Here is a 22,085-nt window from a genome sequence, read left to right as displayed (position 1 = left end):
CATAGGATACCCCATAGGATAACCTATTTGGTTCCCATAGGATAACCCTATTTGGTCCCCATAGGATAACCCTATTTGGTTCCCATAGGATAACCCTATTTGGTCCCCATAGGATAACTCCCCATAGGATAACCCTATTTGGTCCCGATAGGATACCCCCATAGGATAACCCTATTTGGTTCCCATAGGATAACCCTATTTGGTCCCCATAGGATAACCCTATTTGGTTCCCATAGGATAACCCTATTTGGTCCCCATAGGATAACCCCACAGGATAACCCTATTTGGTCCCGATAGGATACCCCCATAGGATAACCCTATTTGGGCCCCCATAGGATAACCCTATTTGGTCCCCATAGGATAACCCTATTTGGTCCCCATAGGATAACCCTATTTGGTCCCCCGTAGGATAACCCTATTTGGTCCCCATAGGATAACCCTATTTGGTCCCCATAGGATAACCCTATTTGGCCCCCATAGGATAACCCTATTTGGTTCCCATAGCGTGGCTTAGGATAACCCTATTTAGTTTCCCTTAGGATAACCCTATTTGGTCCCCATAGGATACCCCCATAGAGGATAACTATTTGGTTCCCATGAGATAACCTATTTGGTCCCCATAGGATAACCCCATAGGATAACCCTATTTGGTCCCCATGAGATGACATAGGATAACCCTATTTGGTTCCCTTAGGATAACCCCATGGGATAACCCTATTTGGCCCCCATGGGATAACCTATTTGGTCCCCGTAGGGTAACCCCATAGGATAACCCTGTTTGGTCCCATAGGATAACCCTATTTGGCTCCCATAGATAATTTATGGGATAACACTATTTGGTTCCCATAGGATAACCCTATTTGGTCCCCATAGGATAACCCTATTTGGCCCCCATAGGATAACCCTATTTGGTCCCCACAGGATAACCTTATTTGGTCCCCATAGGATAACCCCATAGGGTAACCCTATTTGGCCCCCATAGGATAACCCTATTTGGTTCCATAGGATAACCCTATTTGGTCCCCATAGGATAACCCCATTTGGTCCCATAGGATAACCCTATTTGGTCCCCATAGGATAACCCTATTTGGTCCCATAGGATAACCCTATTTGGTCCCCATAGGGTAACCCTATTTGGTCCCCATAGGATAACCCTATTTGGTTCCCATAGGATAACCCCATAGGATAAAACTATTTGGTCCCATAGGATAACCCCATAGGATAACCCTATTTGGTCCCCATAGGATAACACTATTTGGCCCCCATAGGATAACCCCATAGGATACCCCCTATTTGGTCCCCATAGGAACTATTTGGTCCCCATAGGATACCCTATTTGGTCCCCATACGATAACCCTATTTGGTTCCCATAGGATAACCCTATTTGGTTCCCATAGTATAACCCTATTTGGTCCCCATAGGATAACCCTATTTGGTCCCCATAGGATAACCCTATTTGGTCCCCATAGGATAACCCTATTTGGTCCCCATAGGATAACCCTATTTGGTCCCCATATGATAACCCTATTTGGTCTCCATAGGATAACCCTATTTGGTTCCCATAGGATAACCCCATAGGATAACCCTATTATTTCCCATGGGATAACCCCATTTGGTCACCATAGGATAACCCCATTTGGTCCCCATAAGATAGGATAACCCCATTTGGTCCCCATAGGATAACCCCATAGGATAACCCTATTTGGTCCCCATAGGATAACCGAATATGATAACCCTATTTGGTCCCCATAGGATAACCCTATTTGGTTCCATAGGATAACCCCATAGGATAACCATATTATTTCCATGGGATAACCCCATTTGGTCACCATAGGATAACCCCATTGGTCCCCATAGGATAACCCCATATGATAACCCCATTTGGTCCCCATAGGATAACCCCATTTGGTCCCCATAGGATAACCCCATAGGATAACCCCATTTGGTCCCCATAGGATAACCGCATATGATAACCCTATTTGGTCCCCATAGGATAACCCTATTTGGTTCCCATAGGATAACCCCATAGGATAACCCTATTATTTCCCATGGATAACCCCATTTGGCCACCATAGGATAACCCCATTTGGTCCCCATAGGATAACCCCATAGGATAACCCCATTTGGTCCCCATAGGATAACCCCATTTGGTCCCCATAGGATAACCCCATAGGATAACCCTATTTGGTCCCCATAGGATAACCCTATAGGATAACCCTATTTGGTCCCCATAGGATAACCCTATTTGGTCCCCATAGGATAACCCTATTTGGCCCCCATAGGATAACCCTATTTGGTCCCCATAGGATAACCCCATAGGATAACCCTATTTGGTTCCCATAGGATAACCCTATGTGGTCCCCGTAGGATACCCCATAGGATAACCCTATTTGGTCCCCACAGGATAACCCTATTTGGTCCCCATAGGATAACCCTATTTGGTCCCCATAGGATAACCCTATTTGGTCCCCATAGGATAACCCTATTTGGTCCCCATAGGATAACCCTATTTGGTCCCCATAGGATAACCCTATTTGGTCCCCATAGGATAACCCCATAGGATAACCCTATTTGGCTCCCATAGGATAACCCTATTTGGTCCCCATAGGATAACCCCATAGGATAACCCTATTTGGTTCCCATAGGATAACCCTATTTGGTCCCCATAGGATAACCCTATTTGGTCCCCATAGGATAACCCTATTTGGTCCCCATAGGATAACCCTATTTGGTCCCCATAGGATAACCCTATTTGGTTCCCATAGGATAACCCTATTTGGTCCCATAGGATAACCCCATAGGATAACCCTATTTGGTTCCCATAGGATAACCCTATTTGGTCCCCATAGGATAACCCTATTTGGTCCCCATAGGATAACCCTATTTGGTCCCCATAGGATAACCCTATTTGGTCCCCATAGGATATTTGGTCCCCATAGGATAACCCCATTTGGTCCCATAGGATAACCCTATTTGGTTCCCATAGGATAACCCCATAGGATAACCCTATTTTGGTCCCATGGGATAACCCCATTTGCTCACCATAGGATAACCCTATTTGGTCCCCATTAACCCCATAGGATAACCCTATTTGGTCCCCATAGGATCCCCATAGGATAACCCTATTTGGTCCCCATAGGATAACCCTATTTGGTTCCCATAGAATAACCCTATTTGGTCCCCATAGGATAACCCTATTTGGTCCCCATAGGATAACCCTATTTGGTCCCCATAGGATAACCCTATTTGGTCCCCATAGGATAACCCTATTTGGTCCCCATAGGATAACCCTATTTGGTCCCCATAGGATAACCCTATTTGGTCCCCATAGGATAACCCTATTTGGTTCCCATAGGATAACCCCATAGGATAACCCTATTTGGTTCCCATAGGATAACCCTATTTGGTCCCCATAGGATACCCCCATAGGATAACCCTATTTGGTTCCCATAGGATAACCCTATTTGGCCCCCATAGGATAACCCTATTTGGTTCCCATAGGATAACCCTATTTGGTCCCCATAGGATAACCCCATAGGATAACCCTATTTGGTCCCGATAGGATACCCCATAGGATAACCCTATTTGGTTCCCATAGGATAACCCTATTTGGTCCCCATAGGATAACCCTATTTGGTTCCCATAGGATAACCCTATTTGGTCCCCATAGGATAACCCCACAGGATAACCCTATTTGGTCCCGATAGGATACCCCCATAGGATAACCCTATTTGGCCCCCATAGGATAACCCTATTTGGTCCCCATAGGATAACCCTATTTGGTCCCCGTAGGATAACCCTATTTGGTCCCCGTAGGATAACCCTATTTGGTCCCCATAGGATAACCCTATTTGGTCCCCATAGGATAACCCTATTTGGTCCCCATAGGATAACCCTATTTGGTTCCCATAGCGTAACCCCATAGGATAACCCTATTTGGTTCCCATAGGATTCCCTATTTGGTCCCCATAGGATACCCCCATAGGATAACCCTATTTGGTTCCCATAGGATAACCCTATTTGGTCCCCATAGGATAACCCCATAGGATAACCCTATTTGGTCCCCATAGGATAACCCCATAGGATAACCCTATTTGGTTCCCATAGGATAACCCCATAGGATAACCCTATTTGGCCCCCATAGGATAACCCTATTTGGTCCCCATAGGGTAACCCCATAGGATAACCCTGTTTGGTCCCCATAGGATAACCCTATTTGGTTCCCATAGGATAACCCCATAGGATAACACTATTTGGTTCCCATAGGATAACCCTATTTGGTCCCCATAGGATAACCCTATTTGGCCCCCATAGGATAACCCTATTTGGTCCCCACAGGATAACCTTATTTGGTCCCCATAGGATAACCCCATAGGGTAACCCTATTTGGCCCCCATAGGATAACCCTATTTGGTTCCCATAGGATAACCCTATTTGGTCCCCATAGGATAACCCCATTTGGTCCCCATAGGATAACCCTATTTGGTCCCCATAGGATAACCCTATTTGGTCCCCATAGGATAACCCTATTTGGTCCCCATAGGATAACCCTATTTGGTCCCCATAGGATAACCCTATTTGGTTCCCATAGGATAACCCCATAGGATAAAACTATTTGGTCCCCATAGGATAACCCTACCCCATAGGATAACCCTATTTGGTCCCCATAGGATAACACTATTTGGCCCCCATAGGATAACCCCATAGGATACCCCTATTTGGTCCCCATAGGATAATTTGGTCCCCATAGGATAACCCTATTTGGTCCCCATAGGATAACCCTATTTGGTTCCCATAGGATAACCCTATTTGGTTCCCATAGGATAACCCTATTTGGTCCCCATATGATAACCCTATTTGGTCCCCATAGGATAACCCTATTTGGTTCCCATAGGATAACCCCATAGGATAACCCTATTATTTCCCATGGGATAACCCCATTTGGTCACCATAGGATAACCCCATTTGGTCCCCATAAGATAGATAACCCCATTTGGTTAACCCCATAGGATAACCCTATTTGGTCCCCATAGGATAACCGAATATGATAACCCTATTTGGTCCCCATAGGATAACCCTATTTGGTTCCCATAGGATAACCCCATAGGATAACCATATTATTTCCCATGGGATAACCCCATTTGGTCACCATAGGATAACCCCATTGGTCCCCATAGGATAACCCCATATGGTAACCCCATTTGGTCCCCCCCATAGGATAACCCCATTTGTTCCCTATAGTATAACCCCATAGGATAACCCTATTTGGTCCCCATAGGATAACCACATATGATAACCCTATTTGGTCCCCATAGGATAACCCTATTTGGTTCCCATAGGATAACCCCATAGGATAACCCTATTATTTCCCATGGGATAACCCCATTTGGCCACCATAGGATAACCCCATTTGGTCCCCATAGGATAACCCCATAGGATAACCCCATTTGGTCCCCATAGGATAACCCCATAGGATAACCCCATTTGGTCCCCATAGGATAACCCCATATGATAACCCTATTTGGTCCCCATAGGATAACCCTATTTGGATTCCCATTAGGATCCCCATAGGATAACCCTATTTGGTCCCCATAGGATAACCCTATTTGGTCACCATAGGATAACCCCATTTGGTCCCCATAGGATAACCCCATAGGATAACCCCATTTGGTCCCCATAGGATAACCCCATTTGGTCCCCATAGGATAACCCCATAGGATAACCTATTTGGTCCCCATAGGATAACCCTATTTGGTCCCCATAGGATAACCCTATTTGGTCCCCATAGGATAACCCTATTTGGTCCCCATAGGATAACCCTATTTGGTCCCCATAGGATAACCCTATTTGGTCCCCATAGGATAACCCCATAGGATAACCCTATTTGGTTCCCATAGGATAACCCTATGTGGTCCCCGTAGGATAACCCCATAGGATAACCCTATTTGGTCCCCATAGGATAACCCTATTTGGTCCCCATAGGATAACCCTTTTGGTCCCCATAGGATAACCCTATTTGGTCCCCATAGGATAACCCTATTTGGTCCCCATAGGATAACCCTATTTGGTCCCCATAGGATAACCCTATTTGGTCCCCATAGGATAACCCCATAGGATAACCCTATTTGGTCCCCATAGGATAACCCTATGTGGTGGATAACCCCATAGGATAACCCTATTTGGTCCCCATAGGATAACCCTATTTGGTCCCCATAGGATAACCCTATTTGGTCCCCGTAGGATAACCCTATTTGGTCCCCATAGGATAACCCTATTTGGTCCCCATATGATAACCCCATTGGGTCCCCATAGGATAACCCTATTTGGTTCCCATAGGATAACCCCATAGGATAACCCTATTATTTCCCATGGGATAACCCCATTTGCTCACCATAGGATAACCCCATTTGGTCCCCATAGGATAACCCCATAGGATAACCCTATTTGGCCCCCATAGGATAACCGCATAGGATAACCCTATTTGGTCCCCATAGGATAACCCCATTTGGTCCCCATAGAATAACCCTATTTGGTCCCCATAGGATAACCCTATTTGGTCCCCATAGGATAACCCTATTTGGTCCCCATAGGATAACCCTATTTGGTCCCCATAGGATAACCCTGTTTGGCCCCCATAGGATAACCCTATTTGGTTCCCATAGGATAACCCTATTTGGTCCCCATAGGATAACCCAATTTGGTTCAAGGTAGACCTCTTTCAGCGGTGTAAAGTGCTAGGCACGAGGCAGTCGCACGTTTAGAGAGGAGTAGGCACGAGGCAGTCGTAGGTTTAGAGAGTAGTAGGCACGAGGCAGTCACAGGTTTAGAGAGGAGTAGGCACGAGGCAGTCGCAGGTTTAGAGAGGAGTAGGCACGAGGCAGTCGCAGGTTTAGAGAGGAGTAGGCACGAGGCAGTCGCAGGTTTAGAGAGGAGTAGGCACGAGGCAGTCACAGGTTTAGAGAGGAGTAGGCACGAGGCAGTCGCAGGTTTAGAGAGGAGTAGGCACGAGGTAGTCGCAGGTTTAGAGAGGAGTAGGCAGGAGGCAGTCGCAGGTTTAGAGAGGAGTAGGCACGAGGCAGTCACAGGTTTAGAGAGGAGTAGGCACGAGGCAGTCGCAGGTTTAGAGAGGAGTAGGCACGAGGCAGTCGCAGGTTTAGAGAGGAGTAGGCAGGAGGCAGTCACAGGTTTAGAGAGGAGTAGGCAGGAGGCAGTCACAGGTTTAGAGAGGAGTAGGCAGGAGGCAGTCACAGGTTTAGAACTACTGAGTTTATTAAAGCACCATAGATGAAAGCGGGATGAAACCCAAAGTGCAAAATAACAATGTACTCAGGAAATACTAGGAGAAATTCCTCTCAGAAAAACAAGCAACATTTACAATGAACGACAAAGATAAATGACGGAGGGAGTGTATATATACAGTGGAACCAGGAGTGTGTAATGATGACGAGACATATCCGGGGATGATGAGCGAAGGGCGTTTGCCAGCAGCAGGTTCGGCAGCAGCTAGAAGGTCGGTGACGCCGGACACCAGAGCTGGACAGGAGGAGGAGTCAAAGCAACGGCTGCTGTGACAGTATCTTTACTTTTACTAAAGTATGACAATTGAGTACTTTTCCCACCACTGAACTATTTTGGGTTCCAAGTAGAACACTCTGTGTAAAAGGGTTCTACCTGGAACTAAAAGTGTTCTACCTGGAACCAAAAGGGTTCTACCTGGAACCAAAAGGGTTCTACCTGGAATAAGTTCCAAAAGGGTTCTTCAGAGGGTTCTCCTATGGGGACAGCAGAGGAACCCTTTTAGGTTCTAGAGAGCACTTCTAAGAGTGTGGTTACTGTGGCTGGGCTCAGACTGGACTCAGACTAGGCTTAGTGGACAAGACCCTCTATAAAACAGCATTTTCAGACTCGGCCATGGGAACCCCAAGGGGAGACTTTGTCCTAGCGTGACACTGCTGATTTGAAATAATCAAGAGCTTGATGATTAGTTGACAAGTTGAATGAGGTGTGCACATGAAACAGTCACAGGGGAGAAGTTTGAAAACCTCTAGCCTAAAGGATGATCCAATCTCAGTCCATAGATTGACAGGTTAGACATGACTTGAACCAGCCCCTTATTAAAACCATTGGTGTAACCAATACTAGTACAGATTGAATGGACATACAAGACACAGTAACTAAAGTTAGTTGATGTTAGAATTCAGTTGGTCATACCTGGATGTAGAATACTGTGATAAGTAATACAACTGGTTGTACTGACATGACACTTCTTGTGAAAGAACCATCATTAGTAAGATCTATTCATTCAACTATCTGTCCAGGTCATAATGAGGAAACATTGTCTGTACTGACAAGACAGAGAACAACCATTAGTAGGTCAACATGTCACCATAATGTCAGGTCATGCTGACTGAATATCTGTTGAGACTTTCACCCTAATGCCAGGTCAAGCTGACTGAATGTTCATCTGGGATACATTGTGCAGGATGCAGTTTTTATTGGTCAAACTGAACGAGCTCGGTTAGGAGCCAGAGTACACAACGGTTTGGTTTTGTACTGGAGTCATAAACTGTATTTAGAGAGTCTGTAACGGTTTTCTTCCGCTGAAGGAGAGGAGGACCAAAATGCAGCGTGGTTAGAGTTCAACAACAACACCATACATAAGAACACTACAAAATACAAAACAACAAAAGTGAAAACCGAAACATTCCTATCTGGTGCAATGACACAAAGACAGAAGACAACCACCCACAAACCCCAACACAAAACAGGCTACCTAAATATGGTTCCCAATCAGAGACAATGACTAACACCTGCCTCTGATTGAGAACCATATCAGGCCATACATAGAAACGGACAAACTAGACACACAACATAGAATGCCCACCCAGCTCACGTCCTGACCAACACTAAAACAAGGAAAACACAAAAGAACTATGGTCAGAACGTGACAGGCTCTGGAGCTGGACGTGGACCCCACTCCACCATTGTCTTTGTACACCTCCCTAGCGTCCTTTGAGTGGCGACCCTCGCCGCTGACCTTGTTCTAGGAACCCTAACAAAGGGCCCCACTGGACTGAGGAGTGCCTCTGGACTGAGGGGTGCCTCATGACTGAGGAAACTCCTCCGGACTGAGGGACAACTCCGGACTGAAGGGCAGCTCATGACTGAGAGGTAGCTCATGACCGAGGGGTAGCTCAGGACTGAGGGGTAGCTCAGGACTGAGGGGTAGCTCAGGCCTGACGGGTAGCTTAGGACTGAGAGGTAGCTCAGGACTGAGGGGTGGCTCTGGCGGATCCTGGCTGAATGGCGGCTCTGGCGGATCCTGGCTGACTGGCTGCTCTGGTGGCTCCTTGCAGACTGGCGGCTCTGGCGGCTCCTTGCAGACTGGCGGCTCTGGCGGCTCCTTGCAGACTGGCGGCTCTGGCGGCTCCTTGCAGACTGGCGGCTCTGGCGGCTCCTTGCAGACTGGCGGCTCTGGCGGCTCCTTGCAGACTGGCGGCTCTGGCGGATCCTTGCAGACTGGCGGCTCCTTGCAGACTGGCGGCTCTGGCAGCTCCTTGCAGACTGGCGGCTCTGGCAGCTCATGACAGGCGGGAGACTCTAGCAGCTCTGGACAGGCGGGAGACTCTAGCAGCTCTCGACAGGCGGGAGACTCTAGCAGCTCTGGACAGGCGAGAGACTCTAGCAGCTCTGGACAGGCGGGAGACTCTAGCAGCTCTGGACAGGCGGGAGACTCTAGCAGCTCTGTACAGACGGGAGACTCTGGCAGCGCTGGAGAGGTGGAAGGCTCTGGCAGCGCTTGACAGGCAGGAGCAACTGTAGGGCTGAGACGGAGAGACAGCCTGGTGCGGGGAGCTGCCACCGGAGGGCTGGTGCGTGGAGGTGGTACTGGATAGACCGGACCGTGCAGGCGCACTGGAGCTCTTGAGCACAGGGCCTGCCCAAACTTACCTGGTTGAATGTTCCTGGTCACCCTGCCAGTGCGGCGAGGTGGAATAGCCCGCACTGGGCTGTGCAGGCGAATCGGAGACACCATGCGTAAGGCTGGTGCCATGTACGCCCGGCCCCAGGAGACGCACTGGAGACCAGATGCGTAGAACCGGCTTCATGGCACCTGGCTCGATGCCCACTCTAGCCCGGCGATACGAGGAGGTGGTATGTACCGCACCGGGCTATGCACCCGCACTGGGGACACCGTGCACTCCACAGCATAACACGGTGCCTGCCCGGTCTCTCTCACCCTCCGCTAAGCATAGGTGGCGCAGGTCTCCTACCCGGCTATCGCAAACACTTCCTGTGTGCCTCCCCCCAATACATTTTTGGGGCTGACTCTCGGCCTTCCATCCGCGCCACCGTGCTGCCTCCTCATACCAGCGCCTCTCCGCCTTCGCTGCCTCCACCTCTTCTTTGGGGCGGCGATATTCTCCTGGCTGTGCACAGGGTCCTTTACCGTCTAGGATCTCCTCCCAAGTCCAATAGTCCTGATTGCGCTGGTTTTCTGCATTATGATGCATTAACATGATGCTAACAATACTCTAATGCCATCATGTTAGCGCCCAATTAACATGACATGCTACGTAACTGAATGTCTAGAATTAGAATAATATTAGAATGTTCTAGAACAATATTAGGATGTTCTCAAAGTTCTCCCAAACATGTCTCTAGTTTGTACCACACGTCTCAGCCCTCAAACAGCTTGTTCTGATCTGGTACTGCGGACGTGACATCATCATGGACCTGTGCTCCAACGGGTCAACTGCTAATGTCTATAGCCCAATCGCAAATGAACCCCTAGAGTCTACGCCCTAGTAGAGATCTGAGAGCGTTTGATTGGTATAAACCAGGGCTGCCCAACCCATTTCCTGGAGATCTACCGTCCTGTGGGTTTTCAGTCCAACCCTCTTCCTGGAGATCTACCGTCCTGTGGGTTGAATCAGCTGAATCAGATATGCTAAATTAAGGTTGGACTGAAAACCTACAGGACAGTAGATCTCCAGGAAGAGGGTTGGACTGAAAACCTACAGGACAGTAGATCTCCAGGAAGAGGGTTGGACTGAAAACCTACAGGACAGTAGATCTCCAGGAAGAGAGTTGGGCTAAAAACCTACAGTCCAACCCTCTTCCTGGAGATCTACTGTCCTGTAGGATTACAGGGACTCTCCGCAACTATATTCAATGTGAAGGACAAAATTGAGGCTATGATTAAGAAGTTGGAGCTCTTCTCTGTCTGCATTAACAAGGACAACACACAGGTCTTTCCAACACACAGGTATTTCCATCATTCTATGATTTATTGTGTGCAAATGAACTCCAGCTTAGGGACAGTGTCAAATGTGATATAGCGAAGAACCTGAATGAGTTGGGTGCACATTTACGCAGGTACTTCCCAAAACGGATGACACAAACAAATGGATTCGTTATCCCTTTCATGCCCTGCCTCCTGTCCACTTACCAATATCTGAACAAGAGAGCCTCATCGAAATTGCAATAAGTGGTTTCTGGATAGGGCTGCGCTCAGAGTATCCTGCCTTGGCAAATCGCGCTGTTAAGAATCGGATGCTCTTTGCAACCACGTACCTATGTGAGAGTGGATTCTCGGCCTTAACTAGCAAGAAAACTAAATACAGGCACAGACTGTGTGTGGAAAATGATTTAAGACTGAGAGTTATGTGCATCCTTTCAAGCACACCCTTCTCATTAAACTGTGGTGAGTTATTCACAATTTTCGAAGAAGAAATAAAGTTTCATATGTAAGATGGTCAAATAAAGAGCAAAATTATTAATTATTTTTTTATTATTATTTGTGCTCTGGTCCTATAAGAGCTCTTTGTCACTTCCCACGAGCCGGGTTGTGACAAAAACTCATTCTTATGTTGAAGAAATGTATTATATAGTGTGTGGTGGCAGGCTAACAATCATGGAAAAAAAACATGAAAAACAACAACATTGAGAGTGTGCTGACCCTGGTGCTAGAGGGGGTACAGCTGGAGGTTGAATGTTTGAAGGGGTACAGCTGGAGGTTGAATGTTTGAAGGGGTACGAGACTACAAACAGTTTGAATCACTGACCTAAGAGAGATGGAGATTTAGAGGCTTATGTTTCATTGGTGGTTTATTCAGCTGTAGACATGGCTATTCCCTTGGGTCCATAGAAAGATGAACACCAAACAGGTAGATAATACCATCAGACACAGGTCTGGGATCAGCTCATACTCTGTGTGACCCTGATTATAGTGGTGGTGAAAGATGCAAACCTGACCTTGGATCAGTGTGTAGAAGTTATATATATATATATATATATATATATATATAATATACAGTACTCAGTTAAAAACTAGCAGTGTTCTACTGCCATTGGAATCCACTCCAGGCTGAAGAGAAAGACAGGCTTCTTGGGTTGCTCTATTCAATGTGACTTGTATTGCAAATATTCCCCGTTTTCATTTCCTCTGCAATGTTCTTTTTAAAAACTTTTTTTTTTAGGATACATTTCCTGTCTCCCAGTCATGACCCTTGTTCCTTTAAAACCTACAACAGATCTTAGAGTCAGAAACAGAATGGAGAACGGAGAACGTGAACGTTAAAATGCTATAGGCGTGTGATTCCGACCTGACGTTATTCCCTGTTTCTGACCTTCGAACTTACGCATGAGAATAGCATGCTATTCACACACTTTTCGTTCTGCGAGGAGATCTAAGAAATGAAGGTGTGGCAGAGGTGTGTCTACAGATACAACGTATTCTAACCTTGACTTAATTCCATCATAAGATTTTGTTTCCAAGTTGGATAAAGCTTTCGGTTGTCAGATAGAAATAACATTCGTCATGCTCTGTCATTTATCCATTGAAAAGAGCGATTGATAAGAGGTCAATTGTCTATGATGACTCCCTGATGAGCTGGGTGTCCTCCAGCTTTGCCTCCCTCTTGACCTCCATCTTGATCAGCTCAACGTCCACGTCCCAACAGTTCATGTACGCCACAGCCAGGTCGGCGTTCATTGCCATTTCCGCCGTCTGTCTGTGGTTGATCCTGCAAGAAGGAAGATGGGGATCAATGGCCAGGTTCATAAATAACACATGTGACAAATCAATTTGTGTATCAATGTATCATTGGAATTGTTTTAGATTATTTTTCCTTATGATCCCCGGAGATGAATGTGAAACCAGTGACATGGAGCAAAGTGGAAATCACATCAACATGACATGTATTGTAGACCCTTTTTCCCATAGTGAAGTAGGCTATAAATAGATGTCCTGCTATTCCATTCTGTGCCCTCTAATTGCATGGATAAAATTTGGAGACCTATAGGCTATAGGCTTCTGTAGGGCTGAACCCAATTAACGTTTTAATTATAGGCTTATGCTCAGATTTGTTTTGTATCAATGTTAAATATTAGCCACTATCGGGAGCCAGCGTCAGTAATACCCATTTATAACTGTCACATTAGCTAGCAATAAAAAACAATGTAAAAAAAACGGACAAAAGAACACCTTTTGACGATGAAGAGACACACATTGTGATGTATTTTGTATTGCATTAGGTAGTGATGCGTGATACATCTGACTGTCTTGAGATGAATGCCGTGAGTCACTGGATGGGAGCGTTTGCAACAGGACTAATGTCACATCTGCTCCTGCTACGCCCTCTGGTGTTCATCCGGTGTCCTCTTGACCTGCAGTTACTCCCCAGTACACACACTCTCTCTCTCCCTCTCCCTCTCTGTGTGATTGTGTGATTGGAGACAGGTGTGCTGGTGACAGAGCAGATCCCTACCAGCTGCAACTCGTTCCATAATCAAGACCTCTACAAATACTCAGGTCTGCCACTTCCACTCTGCCAGATTGTAATCTCTGCTGAGTCAGTTCATGATTCTAGCCATTGTTGAATACTCAAGATCCTGTTACTCTGCTGTGCCTGTTTCCCTGCATGACACCATTTATCCTCTCATTGCAGTTACCGCTCTGTCTCTGGCTCCTGTCTCCTGTTCCACATCTCACCACCACTACCTTGGATTCCCCTCAGGACCTGTTTACCCTGTTCTACTCAGCCAACTCCAATCTCAGTCTTCACATCTCACCACCACTACCTTGGATTCCCCTCAGGACCTGTTTACCCTGTTCTACTCAGCCAACTCCAACCTCTTGTCTCCACATCTCACCACCACTACCTTGGATTCCCCTCAGGACCTGTTTACCCTGTTCTACTCAGCCAACTCCAATCTCAGTCTCCACATCTGTTTTTTCTGCAACTTATCCGAGCTTCCCCCGAATCTGCAGTCCATATCTTTCTGTGTAACAATAAATATTTTTGCTTCATTCATGCCGGTTTCCTCATCTGAGGCCTCTCTTGGGATCCCCTGTGTCGCTCTGCTTAACAACTAAATTCAGTGCTATGTACATTTATGTATTTTATTTGTTGTGTTGTTTCAGCTAAATGGTTAAATAGTACTTTAGTTTTCTTCATTTTGCATCATTCCATTCCGTTCATGAGGATCACTAGCATTACTGGATCATATTAGACGCGTTTACCATTCTTTCCTCTGTCACGTCCGTGTCGTTGTTCATGAGGATCACTAGCATTACTGGATCATATTAGACGCGTTTACCATTCTTTCCTCTGTCACGTCCGTTCGTTGTTCATGAGGATCACTAGCATTACTGGATCATATTAGACGTTTACCATTCTTTCCTCTGTCACGTCCGTGTCGTTGTTCATGAGGATCACTAGCATTACTGGATCATATTAGACGCGTTTACCATTCTTTCCTCTGTCACGTCCGTGTCGTTGTTCATGAGGATCGCTAGCATTACTGGATCACACGTATTACAAGTTGTGTAATAATTTGGGACATACTGTATAAATATATAAATGGTGTGTATAGACAGTATGAACAGTACAGTGCATTCGGAAAGTATTGACTTTTTTCCACGTTTTGTAACGTTACTTGCGTTTATTTGCCATAATTTTACGTAATTATGACATAACATTGAAGGTTGTGCAATGTAACAGGAATATTTAGACATATGGATGCCACCCGTTAGATAAAATACGGAACGGTTCCGTATTTCACTGAAAGAATAAACGTCTTGTTTTCGAGATGATAGTTTCCGGATTCGACCATATTAATGACTTAAGGCTCCTATTTCTGTGTGTTATTATGTTATAACTAAGTCTATGATTTGATAGAACAGTCTGACTGAGCAGTGGTAGGCAGCAGCAGGCTCGTAAGCTATCATTCAAACAGCACTTTCGTGTGTTTTGACAGCATCTCTTTGCTTCAAGCATTGCGTTGTTTTATGACTTGAAGCCTATCAACTCCCGAGATGAGGCTGGTGTAACCGATGTGAAATGGCTAGCTAGTTAGTGGGGTGCGCGCTACTAGCGTTTCAAGCGTCATTTGCTCTGAGACTTGAAGCCCATCAACTCCTGAGATGAGGCTGGTGTAACCGATGTGAAATGGCTAGCTAGTTAGTGGGGTGCGCGCTACTAGCGTTTCAAGCATCACTTGCTCTGAGACTTGAAGTGGTTGTTCCCCTCGCACTGCCGCGGCTTTTGTGAAGCGATGGGTAACACTGATTCGAGGGTGGCTGTTGTCGATGTGTTCCTGTTTCGAGCCCAGGTAGGAGCGAGGAGCAAGGAGAGGGATACTGTTATACTGTTACACTGGCAATACTAAAATGCCTATAAGAACATCCATTAGTCAAAGGTTAATGAAATACAAATGGTATAGAGGGAAATAGTTCTACAATTCCTATAATAACTACAACCTTAAACTTCTTACCTGGGAAAATTTAAGACTCATGTTAAAAGGAACCACCAGCTTTCATATGTTCTCATGTTCTGAGCAAAGAACTGAAATGTTAGCTTTCTTACATGGCACATATTGCACTTTTACTTTCTTCTCCAACACTTAGTTTTTGCATTATTTAAACAAAATTGAACATGTTTCATTATTTATTTGAGGCTAAATAGATTTTATTGATGTATTATATTAAGTTAAAATAAGTATTCATTCACTATTGATGTAATTGTCATTATTACAAAAATAAAAATAATAATTGGCCGATTAATTGGTATCGGATTTTTTTTGGCCCTCCAATAATCGTTATCGGTATCGGCGTTGAAAAAATCATAATCGGTCGACCTCTGATTTAGGCAGCCATTTTTCCCACTTTCTGGTGTGGGATCTTGTCTGCATTGAGTTGCCTGAGTGCACAACAGTAGTGTCACGGTTCGTTTGGTTGTTTGTTGTTTTTGTTCAGTGAGTTTCGGTTTATTAAAATTATGTGGAACTCTACTCACGCTGCGCCTTGGTCTCATGATTATGACGAACATGACAGTCCAGTACATTACAGTGAAACTTTTTTTAGGAGAAATTCTTTGATATGTTCAGAAGCGAAAATATACCTGATTTCAACATCCAGAAAAGTTGTATTGTATACATCTGGAAAAAACATATTTTCAACTTTTGAAAAAAAAAAGTATTTTCACCATTCATACAGAACCTAAAATAAATATGTATTTTAAACATGAATTTGCTTATTGGGTTCATATTTTTGGGAACACACTGAAAAGTAACTTTTTACTGCAAAAAATTGCATTGACAGAGGGACTGTACTGAATGAAAGATGGAATTTGCTCTGGATGCTCGAACATCGTCTGTCTCATGTGTTGATTAGATAACTACCTTGTGTGTTTATTTAGCTCATTAGCTAGCTAGCTACCTACCATGTGTACACTCTCTGCAATGAACAGCCAATATGCTACTTGCATCTGTTGCTGGCCTGGTTTAGATTCAACATAGCTGTTTCTTAGTGAGACAATTTGCTTAATCATCTTGTTACAGGCTTTGGTTTTTCCATTTATATTTTGAGGTTTGACGTTAGCACTTGGGTTGCACCAATTGGTGCCACCTCATTAGTCAGTATGTGTTACACCTGTGCCGACTTGTCCATCTCGTTAATCTGAAGGTGTTTCAACTGTGATGCCCCATGTGATATTAAAGTCTCGCCCAATGCCCGAGTTGTCTTGAGAGATGTGGAAGGTTAACATCTTTAGTTGGCTCTACTTATTTGATTTCTTTAAAAAAAAATATATATAATCCCCTGGTTTTGTTTTGCTCCACTTTTTGGTCTGTCTTTTAGTCTGGTGTGGGATTTTCTTTTGTTGGTGGTATCTCAGTTCCTCTCAGCTTGGAGAGAATAAATATAGCTCATGGTGGTATCTCAGTTCCAAGGTCTCATATAAATATAGCTCATGGTGGTATCTAGTTCCAAGGTCTCAGCTTGGAGAGAATAAATATAGCTCATGGTGGTATCTCAGTTCCAAGGTCTCAGCTTGGAGAGAATAAATATAGCTCATGGTGGTATCTCAGTTCCAAGGTCTCAGCTTGGAGAGAATAAATATAGCTCATGGTGGTATCTCAGTTCCAAGGTCTCAGCTTGGAGAGAATAAATATAGCTCATGGTGGTATCTCAGTTCCAAGGTCTCAGCTTGGAGAGAATAAATATAGCTCATGGTGGTATCTCAGTTCCAAGGTCTCAGCTTGGAGAGAATAATCCTCTGAGGTATTGATCTGTTACATGTTATGAAACACTATTGGTCGGTCACACGAATGAAACAAAATGGTATGGTAATGGTAATGATGAATTATTATGCTAAATCATGCAAATATAACTTGTCTGTGTATAGTTGTATATAAGACAACTGATGGGACTGCCCCAGCAGAGCTCCTGATTGACATATGTACTATGGTGCACTGAGATGGTTCGAACCTCTCCAACGCGATGATAAGAAAGGATGATTAATTTAACGTCCTACCTGGCCAACATCCGGTGAAGTTGCAGAGCGCGAATTTCCAATTACAGAAAGATAAATATTTAACATTCATGAAAATACAAGTATTATACATCAAAATAAAGCTGAACTTCTTGTTAATCCAGCCGCTGTGTCAGATTTCAAAAAGGCTTTACGGCGAAAGCACACCATGCGATTATCTGAGGACATCACCCCGCATCCAAAAACATGAAAAACATATTTCAACCAGGCAGGTGCGCCACGAAAGTCAGAAATAGCGATATAATAAATGCTTTACCTTTGAAGATCTTCTTCTGTTGGCAGGGGTTGATACATTTTTCGTCAGTCCGAATCAATTCTGAAATTTCAAAGTGGAAATTACAAACTTTAGAAGCCTTTTTTTGAAATTCAAATACAGGACGTGTTTACAATTCTTGTAACAAAAGAGTGATCAAATTAAGATCCTACATCTGTGTACAGTATAACTAGTAGGGATCCATGTGGGGTTCAGACATGGGTTTTACCTGAATACAGTACTCCTTAAAGAAAGAAGTTAGTATAGACACTCACTAAAGCCATGATAGGATTCCATTCAGTCTTTCTCTGAATGGGTCCCAAATGGCACCCTACTCCGTACATGGGGGGGGTTAAGCGAGTTAAGCGCTCGTAAATGGAACAGAATTACCTTTTTCTTTTTCCTCTCCACGCATTCTGACCTTGAACTTAAGCATGAGAAAATAGCATGCTTTTCACCACTTATTCGTTTGGGGTGGAAATCTAAGGGCAAAAGTTTGGACACACCTCCTTCTCATTCCAGGGTTTTTTTTTTTTTTTTTTTTAGTATTTTCTACATTGTATTATAATAATGAGGACATCAAAACTATGAGAACACATATACTGTAGAATCCTGTAGTAACCAAAAAAAAAAAGTGTTAAACAAATCAAAATATATTTTATATTTGAGATTAGATGTTGCCTGTAATCCATAGCTTCTGGTTGGGGTATGAACGCACGGTCCCTGTGGGGACGACGTCATCGATGCACTTATTGATGAAGCCAGTGACTGAGGTGGTGTACTCCTCAATGCCATCGGAAGAATCCCGAACATGTTCCAGTCTGTGCAAAACTGTCCTGTAGTTTAGCATCTGCTTCATCTGACCATTTTCTCATTTACCGAGTCACTGCTGCTTCCTGCTTTCATTTTTGCTTGTAAGCAGGAATCATGAGGACAGAATTATGGTCAGATTTGCCAAATGGAGGGTGGGGGAGAGCTTTGTTCCCATCTCTGTGTGTGGAGTGAAGGTGGTCTAGAGTTTTTTCCCCTCTGTTTGCACATTTAACAAACTGATGTGAGTTTCCCTGCATTACAGTCCCCGGCCACTAATTGCGTCGCTTCTGGGTGAGCGTTTTCCTGTTTGCTTATGGCCTTATACAGCTCATTGAGTGCAGTCTTAGTGCCAGCATCGGTCTGCGGTGGTATATAGACAGCTTCAAAAATATATATATGTAAACTCTCTTGGTAAATAGTGTGGTCTACAGCTTATCATGAGATACTATACCTCAAGACGAGCAAAACCTCGAGGTCTTCCTTAGATTTCGTGCACCAGCTCTTGTTTACAAATATGCACAAACATTATGTACAAAATGAATTACAAATAAAGCAACAACATTACACATACGGGATTGTAAAACGGCAGCCATCTTCTTCAGCGCTATAATGATCTCCTGTTTCTGCGGTGTGAGACATGTATCAGTACACCGCCTGGACAGGACGCGAGTCAGTCTCAGGGCCCAACCATGGGCGGAGGAGGATGATGCTCCTTCATCTATCCACATGTTATTCCATAGTGTCAGGTTATACATGTCTGCAGCAGCAAAACACAGAATGGTACAGCTGTCTACGTGTTAGCTACCTTGTGCGTGAAGCATGATATGTGGTTTCCATACCTCTCAACATAGCTCTTACTCAAAATATTTTCCTTGTTGCTCTACAGAAAAAGAAAAGAAAAGAAATGGTACATATTACATTCACTCTCTTTAGCTAAAGCCCCTCCCTATAGCTAACCTTAACCTTAACCCCTCCCTATAGCTAACCTTAACCCTCCCTATAGCTAACCTTAACCTTAACCCCTCCCTATAGCTAACCTTAACCTTAACCCCTCCCTATAGCTAACCTTAACCTTAACCCCTCCCTATAGCTAACCTTAACCTTAACCCCTCCCTATAGCTAACCTTAACCTTAACCCCTCCCTATAGCTAACCTTAACCTTAACCCCTCCCTATAGCTAACCTTAACCCTCCCTATAGCTAACCTTAACCTTAACCCTCCCTATAGCTAACCTTAACCCCTCCCTATAGCTAACCTTAACCTTAACCCCTCCCTATAGCTAACCTTAACCTTAACCCCTCCCTATAGCTAACCTTAACCTTAACCCCTCCCTATAGCTAACCTTAACCTTAACCCCTCCCCCTATAGCTAACCTTAACCTTAACCCCTCCCTATAGCTAACCTTAACCTTAACCCTCCCTATAGCTAACCTTAACCTTAACCCTCCCTATAGCTAACCTTAACCTTAACCCCTCCCTATAGCTAACCTTAACCTTAACCCCTCCCTATAGCTAACCTTAACCTTAACCCTCCCTATAGCTAACCTTAACCTTAACCCCCCTATAGCTAACCTTAACCTTAACCCCTCCCTATAGCTAACCTTAACCTTAACCCCTCCCTATAGCTAACCTTAACCTTAACCCCTCCCTATAGCTAACCTTAACCTTAACCCTCCCTATAGCTAACCTTAACCCCTCCCTATAGCTAACCTTAACCTTAACCCCTCCCTATAGCTAACCTTAACCTTAACCCCTCCCTATAGCTAACCTTAACCTTAACCTCCCTATAGCTAACCTTAACCTTAACCCCTATAGCTAACCTTAACCTTAACCCCTCCCTATAGCTAACCTTAACCTTAACCCCTCCCTATAGCTAACCTTAACCTTAACCCCTCCCTATAGCTAACCCTCCCCTATAGCTAACCTTAACCCCTCCCTATAGCTAACCTTAACCTTAACCCTCCCTATAGCTAACCTTAACCTTAACCCTCCCTATAGCTAACCTTAACCTTAACCCTCCCTATAGCTAACCTTAACCTTAACCCTCCCTATAGCTAACCTTAACCCCTCCCTATAGCTAACCTTAACCTTAACCCCTTCCTATAGCTAACCTTAACCTTAACCCCTTCCTATAGCTAACCTTAACCTTAACCCTCCCTATAGCTAACCTTAACCTTAACCCTCCCTATAGCTAACCTTAACCTTAACCCCTCCCTATAGCTAACCTTAACCCCTCCCTATAGCTAACCTTAACCTTAACCCTCCCTATAGCTAACCTTAACCTTAACCCCTCCCTATAGCTAACCTTAACCTTAACCCCTCCCTATAGCTAACCTTAACCTTAACCCCTCCCTATAGCTAACCTTAACCTTAACCCCTCCCTATAGCTAACCTTAACCTTAACCCCTCCTATAGCTAACCTTAACCTTAACCCTCCCTATAGCTAACCTTAACCTTAACCCCCCTATAGCTAACCTTAACCTTAACCCCTCCCTATAGCTAACCTAACCCCTCCCTATAGCTAACCTTAACCTCCCTATAGCTAACCTTAACCCCTCCCTATAGCTAACCTTAACCCCTCCCTATAGCTAACCTTAACCCCTCCCTATAGCTAACCTTAACCTTAACCCCTCCCTATAGCTAACCTTAACCTTAACCCCCTCCCTATAGCTAACCTTAACCTTAACCCTCCCTATAGCTAACCTTAACCTTAACCCCTCCCTATAGCTAACCTTAACCCCTCCTATAGCTAACCTTAACCTTAACCCTCCCTATAGCTAACCTTAACCTTAACCCCTCCCTATAGCTAACCTTAACCTTAACCCCTCCCTATAGCTAACCTTAACCTTAACCCCTCCCTATAGCTAACCTTAACCTTAACCCTCCCTATAGCTAACCTTAACCCCTCCCTATAGCTAACCTTAACCTTAACCCCTTCCTATAGCTAACCTTAACCTTAACCCCTCCCTATAGCTAACCTTAACCTTAACCCTCCCTATAGCTAACCTTAACCTTAACCCTCCCTATAGCTAACCTTAACCTTAACCCCTCCCTATAGCTAACCTTAACCCCTCCCTATAGCTAACCTTAACCTTAACCCCTCCCTATAGCTAACCTTAACCTTAACCCCTCCCTATAGCTAACCTTAACCTTAACCCAACCCTATAGCTAACCTTAACCTTA

This window comes from Oncorhynchus tshawytscha, linkage group LG29, assembly GCF_018296145.1.
Source record: "Oncorhynchus tshawytscha isolate Ot180627B linkage group LG29, Otsh_v2.0, whole genome shotgun sequence".
Taxonomy (NCBI): Eukaryota; Metazoa; Chordata; class Actinopteri; order Salmoniformes; family Salmonidae; genus Oncorhynchus; species Oncorhynchus tshawytscha.
Note: the sequence above shows the minus strand (reverse complement) of the source record.